The following is an 11,947-nucleotide window of genomic DNA, read 5'->3' as shown; positions in this document are numbered from 1 at the left end:
TGAGAGAAGCAGTTTCTCCAAGCTTGTCAGATGTATCTGGATTTACTGACTCAGCCACACCTCAGAATTCAACACAGCTGTCAAACATCGTTCCTAGACTACAGTAAAAAAAAACAAACAAACAAAAAGCAAGGATTACAAAAAATGTAAATGACAGCCTTTACTGGAAAACCCTTTTCTGGTTTCTTTGTGCCAGTTCAGTTATGAGAACAGCATGCTAGGACCATCATAAATAGATATTAAAAAAAAAAAACGTGTGCTGATACCTGAACCAAGAATCACCTTTACTGTGAGAGTATTTATTGTTTCAATAAATCCATTCATTACAAGCGAGTACCAATCAATAACAACTGACTTCCGCATTGAGTATTTTAAAAGCCATTTACCTCTCAATTGGGGCACGACGGCAGTAAGAATTTCAGCCACCCAGGTGACAGGAAAATTGGCTTCCAGGCGGCTTTTCAAAGTTGCCATTGATCGGCGTGTAATTGTAAAGGTGAGGAAGGACGGCTTTTCTTGCTTTTCAAAATCGCCGCATTAGCGAATGGATTTATTTAATAGCTGCCGCTTAATGAGCATGAGTATCAGCACCTAATTAAGAATCTGTAAATATTTGAGCAAAAAGCAGACAAATAAACCACTTTGCTTTACTGAAGTACAGCCAGCAACTTTCCACGCTCTGAAGCTGGCAGCTGCTTCATCACAGTCGAAGCTTCACCTCCAGGATTTGTTTAGATTCTCTTCCCCCCTTGCTTTACTTGACGGAAAGTTTCCTTCGTGGGGGAAATGGATTTTCTGTTCTTTGCTTGCGTACACAAATGCCCGATGCGGGAGAGTTTTTTTGACAGAGTCTGTCACAGATTAGCCCTGGCCTTGATTACTTCACTTAAGGGGTTGATGAAACCAGATGGCTATAAGGCAGAGTTCAAATGTATTTAAGCTACAGTACTGGTTACTTCTCAATGCTGCGTATCTTGGAATTGTAAAACGGATTTTCAGTCATGTTCTGTTGATAAAGTCAAATCGGAGTAGAATACACTAGCCATGCTCCCCAGTGTAGCTCTGTATAACCCCTGGGGTGTTTCGTCATGTATGATCTCATTTCACAAACTGACGGGAAAAACAGAAGCACCTCTTAACTGATTATCAGAACAGGCTTGCTATCTGATTGTGGGCATTGATCGGCACACAGGTATGCGACGTTCTGGAATCCCGGGAATAACAGTTGCGCTGATCACAGGAGATCCCCAGTGGTGTGTGTGTCTGTGTGTGTGTGTGTGTGTGTGTGTGTGTGTGTGTGTGTGTGTGTGTGTGTGTGTGTGTGTGTGTGTGTGTGTGTGTGTGTGTGTGTGTGGCTTTAAGAGATGTACAGACAGCAGCGTATCAACAGCACTGTTGAACCAGTATGCTTGACTCTGTGCAAGCATATCTCATTGCAACCAGACAGAACCAATATGAAAAGCAGCTGGGGACTGTTTGCCTGTGACTGTGGTTGAAAAGTACTAAACGCTCAGTCCTGGTGAGACAACTTACTAGGGCTGGCAATAGCTTAGAGTTTAAATGCATGCATGCTAAACAAACAGACCCCAATTAGTGTATCTAAAGTAACATTAGGTATCCAAGATTAGTGATAATCAGAGTCTGTGAAACCAGCCACTAGCTTGGACACAGTAGTAGATAGGCAGCGTAGTGCAGTTGTAATGTTTATTATTTCTCCACTGTCTTTTTCATATACAATCAAAACGCTGCATATGTACCTTCTTACCCGTAAACACGTCATTTATAAAAATCAATGTCCTCCTACCCTGGCTTTTTTAGTTTCATAGAATTGGAAAAGCATAGCAAATACTGTTGGGCAAAAACTTACTGTTACACAGAATTGCCTTTAAGACGTATTTATCAGCATGCATTCACCAAATCCATTTATTGATTATTTCAAGACAAGCTGTCCTCCCTCAGGTTTACAATCGAGCACCAATCAAAGGCTATCTGTATACGTGGCGAGTGTTTTAAAAGCAGATTGGAAGTTTATTTTCCTCTCATCCGGGGTGCTGACATCTTTACTGCAGTACTGAGGCTGTAAATTTGCTTTTCATTGCCGGGCAACGATTGGTTTTAAAAGTGCGTCTGTTTCTCCCCCAACCATGAAATATAAACACACTTCTCAGATCAATCCAACGGGGATATCGGAAGTTACAGGCATCAAGTTGTCACCCCTGGCCGACGCTATAATATTCTTTACTGTTTCAGTCCCATTCCACAGATGAGCCCCCAGCGATTTGTGTTGATAACAAACAATGACCCCTTGCACACCGCGGCACGCCAGCTTTAGCACGCTCAACCGCTTTGCAGACGCAACTGAGCGGAAAATGTGCTCTTCTTGCTTTCTTCCGCTTCGGCGAGGTTTGGAGAATCTTTCTGGCTTCTGTTCTCTACCAGTTGCAAACAGATTCCAGAAGCGTTACTCACATGACTGAGTGTGAATGTGTTAGTCTACTGTAGTTCACCTGTAGCGTGCAACACAGGAAAAATCTCAAACTGCTAGCCTGAAGTTAAAGGGCAGCTGTGTTTTAGTTCTGGTGTATTTAAAAGACTTTAAAGTTATTGGATTGGTTTTTAAAATGTTCCCAGTGTTTTAGACCCATCACCTGGCAGGCTATTCCATGCATTTATAACTCTCAGTGTAAAACAGTGCTTCCTTCCTTCTGTCCTAAACTCTTTCACACCCTCTTGTTCTTCTCTCTGTGCTAAACTGGAAGTCTTGGGTTAACTTTCTCTACACCATTTATGATTCTAAAGACTTTAATTAAGTCCCCTCTTTCTCTTCTTCTTTCTAGGCTAAAGAGATTCACTGGCATCTGGGTTGTTTTTTGTCTCTCAAATTGAAATTAAAGTTTTGTAATAACAGGCTGTTCTTGGAGAATCAACAGCTGAAAACGATCCCAAAAGCAGCAACACACAAGCGAGGGTCAGGGTGCGAGCTCTCCGCGTGGGATCGCTCGTTTCGCTTTCCAGAGAAGTAAGCTGCAGTGTGGTTTACCTCTGGGGCTCTGTATCGAACTTGGAGGCTGGAGGCTGCAAGGTTGGCTGGGCTGGGGTCACGCAGCAGGCTGGCCAGGGATCATGTTTCCTCTGTCTCCAGTCGGACTCACATCCCAACCCTGAGGGTTATCATAATGACATATGGTTTGAGCATGTGGTTTGAGCTTCAGGGTCTGGATGGTTCAATTAAACAATTTAAAACAGGGTTGGAACAAAGACCAGGAGTGGAAGGGTTAAGTTTGGCCACTCCTGCTCTGACACGTGGTTCCTGCCACCATGGGTAAAGTTGGTGTCGTTTTGCAGTGACACTATTTTTTGGGTAGCATGTCGAAAGGCACTCAATCACAAACCATCATGAGGTTGCCCTAGATGCAGGGTGGTATTGCTACTACAGGAGACCTAGTTCTCTTTGATTAACTGAGACACTGAGCCAGCCACACACAACCCTGAGAAAAGTGTGCCACAGCAAAGTGTAATAGTCTAGTGAAAGTGCAGGTCTGGCCAAAAGTTGTGCATCACCCCAGAGAATTAACAAATGTTGCTTCACAAGCCTGCTGAATAATGTAACTTTAACATATTGAATTACATACCGCTCTGTAGTTTTCTATATACTTAACGGAAGAATGTGACATTTTGAAATCTAACATGAAATACTACTGTACTACTAGTATGGCTTCCAGCAGACTTTTCTGATATCATTTTGTACTTTCTTTGATTACAAGCTAAACACAGGATCACAGTTATATCCATATGGGTTACTGTTTAATTCTTATTACAGCTCAATCCTAAAATTCAAGGTGATGCAAAACGTTTGGCCTTAGCTGTGCATTCTAGGGGATAAACAGGATAACGTGAGTCTCTCCAAGAGCTGCCTCTGCAGAATCTTTTACTGAGCACAAACAAAGGGTAACACATTCCATTTTTTTTGGTGCATTGCAGCTTTGCGGTGAATGCCTTCTGTTTCACTGACGCGCGATATGCTTCTACTCGCGATTCTGAGTGGGTGAGCTTTCCTGTGTCTCACACTTGCACTGAGCACCTACCGGGGCGTAAAAGTGTTCCTCTGCAGCAGACACCTGGCGTGCTGAGGGCTGATAAGTGGAAGAAATGACAGACAAAGGAAAACCGTCACCTTTAAAACACTGCTTAAAGAAGAGGCAAGTCTCAGGCGACAATATTTCGAGCCTTGAAGAAGAAGAAGAAAAAGGATTTACCACTCTCTGAATCACTGGTTCTTTTCAAGATTGTCGAAGCATCATGCAATGCTACAACTTTTTAAACCTTTTGTTAGTGCTTGGGCATTGTGAGAGGATTAAAGGTAAGGCAAGTTTAGCCAGAACAATTAGCGTTGCACAGTTTTCCCTTTAAAAGTTTACCAAAGTGCAAGCATAGCAAAGTGTATTTAAAGCATAGTGAAAGCATGGTAAAGCAGAGAGGTGAGCATTGTAAAGAATGTATTAAAAAACATATCGCACACTATGGTAAATGTAATAGTACAGCAATGAGATCGAAAAACTGCACATTTTTTTGCATGACAACTGTGATAAAACTTTTTCCTGGAAAAATAAAACGCTTCTTGCGATCAGGGCTGTCTCTCTCTGCCTCTCCCTCCCTGCTGGACTGCGTGTCTTTGTAACTGTGTACAGCACAACCCAGAAGGGAAAGCTAAGAACTCCTGTCCACTCACTGTCAGCCCACGTTCGCATTACTCTTAGTGCCAATGTGGGGATAATTTTAGCCAGGCTCTTCAGAGCCTTTTCCTGTTGTGGGGCCCCTGTGTAAAACACAACCTCGCCCACTGAAATAATGAGTCCCTCCTAAATTATAACCTTGGGTTTTTACCACAAGCTAGAAAAAAAAGTGATTATTTTCCCATTGACAAATGAGGCTCTTCTGCACTCTCTCACTAATACAGTGCTTACTTCAACTTGGTGGGTGTAGAAAGGAATCTGATGTCTGCAAATGAGCGTGCATTTGCTATGTCAGTAACTAGTGTACAGCTGGTGTCTTCTATTTCCTTCTCAATCTGTAACGTCAGCATTTGTAGTGTTACATTTCCCTTCCCCACCTCTATTAAACCTCCAGCACGTTAGAATTAACTGCTATTAACAGTTGCCTGTGACGGAGAGCGAATGAATCCGAATCAACAATCTCCCTCTCGACCGGTGAGGGCACTGTACAACAGGAGCTGCGGGCTTTCTACTGAATGGTTGGCCAGTTCATCCCAGGGACAGTCGGGAGCCGGCCATTCAGGAAGAGGGCGGCGTTACGGTACCTGGAGTCATCGCCCTAGTACGGTGAGCGAAGTTTCAGTCATGAATTGGAGGAGACGTGATTGAACTAGCTATCGGAGGGGGCGGGGCTTAGGGTACTTTAGGGGGACGTGACGCCGTAATCGGCTCCTTTGTTGTGGTTAATGGGAGGAGACAAGGACGGAATCTTGAATGAAGTGTGGGTTCATTGAGGAGTATTGTGTTTGTTTTGCCAGACGGCTGATATGAAGCTGGAGCTGCAGCGAGAAGCCCGGACCTGAACGCGCACGAGCACCTGCACCACAGCACCCAGTTTGGAGACGTGTTTTTTGTGTTTATTATTTCGGGACTGCAACCCCTTTGTTTTGTAGCTGGTAATACCCATTGCTGGGTAGAACCAGCTTTATTATTTTGAGTCCAGTTTTTGCTGGCAATACCCATTGCTGGGTAGAGCCAGCTTTATTATTTGAAACCCGGTTTAAAGGGCATTAAAAGAAACCTGACCGGTAAACTTTGTGTTTGTCCTTTGTTGGAGCACCTCAAATCACCTATACACCGGAGCACTACAAACCACTTTGCCACATTGCCTCATGTTTTGTGTCCCAGTGTCTTGGGTAACTGTTTGAACCGGGATTGCTCAACTCAACTGTCAGGCAGGCAGCATCTATTTACAGTGAATGTCTACTCCCACAGACCAAAGTCACAAGAAGGTCAAGTGACTGTCTCTGCCAGGGTCACACAGGGAGTAACTGTGACTGATCTGGGATTCGAATCCAAGACGTGCTCTTAGTCATGTGCTTTCTGGTCCTACCAGATCTGAGCTATTAACCAGGAATTACAACCTTTATAAAAAAGCATAGCGACAGTGTGGTAAAGCATAGTTAAGCACTGTAAAACCCAGAGAGGTATGGTAAAGCATATTAAAAGATGGCAAACAAACCCTTATGAAAGTTAAACCACACTCCAGGCACACTGTAATAAACCACAGCTGGTAGAGCATAGGTAAGTATTGTAAAGCCCAGAGGGGTGTGGTAAAGCCCATAATAAATAAGATTAAAAACCTAGCAAGCCAAGGCAAGTTCTGATAAAAGCATAGTATAACCACGGGCAAGTCAAGGAACACTTGAAGTGGTAAAAACAACTTCTGCCCCATATATAAAAAATAAAAAAAAAACCTGCAATGGATTGTAGATCAGTCAGAAGGGAAAAAATGCCCTTAGATTCCAATCTCAATTTCTTTCTGTTAAATGAATGCCCTAAGCTAGTCTCCTCTCCATTAGGTAAGTGGTCTTCAAAGCATATGCAAAATTTTACACTGCAACGTACGCACACAGCAAAACATAATTATTTCTTTTTTTATTTTCTATTACTTGAATTCGCTCCTATTTACTACTGACTTTATAACTGCTGTTATCTGTAATGTGATGTTTTGTAAATACTGTAAGTTACCCTGGATAAGGACATCTGCTAAGAAATAAATAATAATAATAATAATAATAATAATAATAATAATAATAATAATAATAATAATAATAATAATAATAAACAGCAGCCTGTAAATGGAAAAATGGCCAGATGAAATTAGCATGGGGCAGTAAACTGCTACAGTTATAGTCTGATTTGCATTAAATTTAATACATTTAAAAATAACCACAAGACATTTCGTCATTGTGCAAGAATCTCCGGTATTTGCACGTAAATCTTAGAGGGAATGTAAGGAATGCTTTTTAAAAGCAGTGTTTATACTTTGAGGCATTCTGTGATGTGCAACATGATCTATGATGCATTCCTAGAACAGTGGCGGGTTTAGTTTATGAACTTAGAGGGTAATAATCGAGAGTAATATAGCTGGCAGTATATACAGGGTTACAATGCAAGATTCATATTTAAATAGCGCAGATCTAGACTGCACTGGATTGGAAAGGGCTAGCTCGGTGTTACAGTCCAGCTGCTGGGTACGATTTAGTTCAGCTGAAATAAATCAGCCGAAATGCAGCTTGCTGATGATTCACTGTGAAAGGGACTTTGCCTTTGCTTACAAACATGCTGGAGACTCAGAGTCTGAGATTCTAACATGGAGGGAGTGGGGGGCAAGTTATAGCCTCTTTACTCCAAAGGGATGAACATTGAAACTGTCTCTGTCCTCGATCATAAGCTAGAGCACATGAGTCATGAGGGTATGGCAGTAACGATAACGCCAATAAAACAAACATTACAGTTCAGTGGTAAGTTTGAGTGTTTTTAAAAAGATTCTATGTGTGCCCTAAACTGCCCTCAGTCTCTATATTTCACTATTTAACTCACACATGCAGGCGTCATGCAAGTATTGAGTCTATCCGTTTATTAGCGGTCTTTTGTATTCTGCACGTTATCTCATTTAGATTTATTCTCAAATCCTGCACTGTGTTTCTACAGTAACCGTTTTTTCGGATCATCTTTGCGGATCCTCTTTCTTCCCAGGTTCTGGCTGATTTCGTCTCCAGGGAATGGTTCAGTGTTGTGTATTTAAACAGGACAGATCCCCTTAACATGCTTCCTACTCAAAAGCCGGGGTGAAGCTGGGAAAATCTGGCTTGACCCAGCAAGCAGGCTACGGGAATTATTTAGTTTGATTTCTCAGAGGAAGTGAAAGCTGTCGTGTCTACTCTTATAGAAGAGTCTGGAGCATCTCTTGCAGAACAATGGACGCACAGCGAATCCAGCAATGAACCCTACAACAGACTTTAACATATAACTGCACAGTGGTAGTTTTGTGGAGGGGCTGGTAAGACCACAAACACTGGAGATATTTAGATACAAGAGTAGGTCTCATTTAATGATGTGAACAGGGGCAAATATAACAAGGGTTAGAGGAAGTCAAGCTTGTGTGAGGGAAAAAACACTTAGAAAAGAAATGAGCTTGTAAAAACACATCAAGGTATAATAAAGCACAGTGAAAGCATCACAAAGCACAGGTTTGTATTGCAAAGCCCAGACAGGTATGGTATAACATATTTAAAAAAAAAAAAAAAAAAAAAAAAAAAAAAACAGGGTACACTATGACAAATGCACAGTGTAAGCATACAGGAATTGCATGTGAAAATATCATGCAAATGTGGCGAACTTATATAAGGGATGGCAGGATCGTCTAGAAGTGTGTATCGGGTTATACCATTGTGGGGGTCAGTCTGCCAGCATCAGCCTTGCCCCCCAGTACAGTAACTCTTGCAATTGCAGTGCTGTTGCATTGCCATTGAAGATAACCTTCTTTAAGAGGTCATTAATGCATCGGTTTGCATGGTATCTTTTCTGTACTGTCACTTCAAAATTATGCTATGAATATGACGGACCGCAATACGTTTCCCAGCAGAGTTTGTCATATTGTTCCCCATAGTAAAAGCACAGCAAAGTGCAATGCAGCACAATGAAAAGCATAGGGGAAAAACTGCAAAAACACGATGCACAATCATCAAGGTAAACTTTTATAAGCTAACACATGAAATGAATGAGAATACACTCCTAGAAACAAAGAACGTCTCATTTCTAAAATTACCACCCACTGTTCTGTGTTTTAACTTGTCATGTTAGAAACCGCCACGCTTGAGTGTCCTCATGCCATTATCTATGGGAGCCCTGAAAGGCACGACTGGGTGTGCAAAGGGCTCTACAGTATAGTAGGCTGATCAAATGACTTCCCTGTGGACTCTTGGATCAGTAGGGTTATCCAAAAAAAAAATTATATGCCCTCTAGGTGGGAGTTCAGTCTGCTCATGTGAACTCCCAGCTTTGCTGCCCGTGAGAAAGTGTGTGTGTAGTTCAAATCATTCACAATCAACATGCCTACAGAACGCTGGCCCTCAGGGGGGGCGTGATGCTGCTGCCAAGAAAACGAGACCCTCCCGTCACATGTCATTTCCACATTGTCCCTGTTTTCAATATTGCAAAACTGTTGGTTGCTGTGCGGGTCGGTGCGGCTCCAAGCAGCGTCACTGGCCCTTCACCCCTAGAGGCCTGGGCTCGAATATTAATTATTGCACACAACCGAAATTAGTTTGTACTAAGCCTTATGAAAGTGCTCCGTGGTGCATCGTGTGTTTAAAATCATAGCACAGTTCATATATGATGAAGCAGGGGGAACCAAGAGTGGTGAATTGTAGAAGTGCAGTTTGTCTGCGTCACAAAATTCAGCCCATGAGAGACAGAGAGAGAGAGAGAGAGAGAGAGAGAGAGAGAGAGAGAGAGAGAGAGAGAGAGAGAGAGAGAGAGAGAGAGCATAACATCTTCTGAATTCAGCAAGTCTTTTTCCCCCCTCAGTTTCTAAACAGAAGAGAAATTATTAGTCAAGTCCTAGTAACCTCAAGCGCAGGGATCAGCTAGTTATTGAGCGGGCTTCGCGTTCCTAGAAGCATTTCTCTTTCAGTGTTTTTAGTCTGAAACGCCATAAACCGTATATTTACATAGCAGCCAAAATGTCCGGTCCTGTGTAGTTAGAGATTAGCCTCAGAGCTCCAGACACACAGACGTGCCAGAGTACAGCATCAGAGAGAACAAACAGAGAGAGGCCCAGGGCTGAAAAGACTAGAAGGGCGGGATGGAGTTCTTTGTGTCAGTATTAAGACATGTTGCCCTTTAGCAAAGCATTGTGGGAAAACTCAAACAACGCACCTCCCTAAAACGCATCTGGCAATAACCAGTGCCATCATCACAAGCACTAAAACAGATGTGCATCTGTACAGTGTGTTGCACATAAAAACTAGCACTGTACAGCGGTGGTCAAATGTCTAGCATCGCCCTATAGAACTAATTCATAAAGGCGATTGAAACCAGCTGAATAATGTTATGCTAACGTATTGAATTGCATACCGCTTTGTATGCAGTTTTCAATAAACTTAACGAAAAACTCACAACTGAAAAAGCGATATTTCTAAATCTAACATAAAACACTATTGTACTATCATCATGGCTTCCGGTAGACTTTTACGAAATCATTTTGTAGTTTGTCTGATTGCATGATGTTAAATAAAATATCTAAATTATGTTCACACACACACACACACACACACACACACACACACACATATATATATATATATATATATATATATATATATATATATATATATATATATATATATATATATATATATATATATATAGACACACACACAGACTTGGAGTCTATGATAGAAGTTTGCAGGAGATCTGTTGTAACGACCATGTTGTAGAGTTTGACAGACACACAGACACACACAGATGGACATTGTTTGAACCAGGATCTAACTGACAAACCGGTCCTTCAAGAAACGAAAAGCCTCTTGCTAGCTTTATGTGAATCCACCTTTCTCTTGGCACTTGTTTAAATAAAAAAGGGCTCTTTGCCATCAGCCCTGCCCTGTCTTGAAGCTAATCAAAGATGACTTGGCCGGGAGACCTGCAGTAAAAGGCCAACGTGTGCAAATGACTTGAGTGTCAGGGAAGCTGCGGTGGGAATCGTGCTTCACAGACTGTAGTACGCCTTCAATATTATACGTAACGCTCTTCCAGTAATGATCACTAATGCTTACACAATCAGTTGCTAAGCCTCTAAGGGGTTGATTTGATCAAGCCGTGTCCTGCAGGTAATTTGCAATATTTTACAGCACTGAGGGTCCCCCCCAGATTGCATCAGTGGTTATCCCGGGACCTCAAAATAAGCGATTGCTTCAATCCACAGAGATTCATCAGTGCTGTAAAATGCTCTAAAAAAATCCAGCTGCAGTTTATCCCTCCGTGGTATGGGATCCAAATCAACCCCCGTTCCCTCAATAAGTAACGAATGAGCTGGATGCATGTGATGAAATTTGAAATTCAGCAGCTTGTTGATCTGTTCTAAATCCCGTGGCTGTAGCCATATCCGTGTTTGCTCCGCCTCTGTGCCATAAAAACTACGAAATCAATCCTTGAGGAGACAAAATCATGAATGAACTCCGCAGTGTCTCGCCGATCCCTTCCGCGTGGGATTGTTTTCGGGATTGCTTCGTCATGACTCTTGTGGACTGTGTATCCGTTATGATGAATACGTCTGGCTTGTTCATTGGACCATTTTCCCAGCTACAAATATAACACCAGATGCAGCTGCTAATGTTTGAGAAAGAATAAAAGCCTTTCTCAACCAATAGCGTGGTGCTTTTGTGTGTCCACATAAAATCCCATGAAAATAGATAAACAGGGAAAAAATATATATGCAAGATTCAAATTGCTACCTGCTTTCGTTATCTTTTGGAATATTTTTTTCTCCTAGTTTTATTATTGCTTAACTATTTACTTTGAAGCCTCTTATACTAGGCTCTTATACTCAATCAACAGCCTCCCTCTGCTCTGAGCTGACGAAGCAGAGAAGATCAGGCTATTATACTCACTAAACATCCTCCCTCTGCTCTGTGCTGGTAGAGAGTAGCGAGGTGTTCTGTACTGGTTTGACAGCTTCGCTCTACCCTGTACTGGTGAGGCAGAGAAAGTTAGTCACGTAACAGCTTCCTGTGCTGTGTAATGGTTTGGCGTCCCAGCCCAGTGAATTGAATGGAAAGGAAGGGCTGGATGTGAACTGGTAACCTCAACACAGCCCTGCCGCTTCAAAGGGGGTTAGATCATCAAAGGTTGTATTGTGATTATAAAGCACCTCAGAGCTGGTGTGT

Source organism: Polyodon spathula, chromosome 38 (assembly GCF_017654505.1).
Source record: "Polyodon spathula isolate WHYD16114869_AA chromosome 38, ASM1765450v1, whole genome shotgun sequence".
NCBI classification, from domain to species: domain Eukaryota; kingdom Metazoa; phylum Chordata; class Actinopteri; order Acipenseriformes; family Polyodontidae; genus Polyodon; species Polyodon spathula.
Note: the sequence above shows the minus strand (reverse complement) of the source record.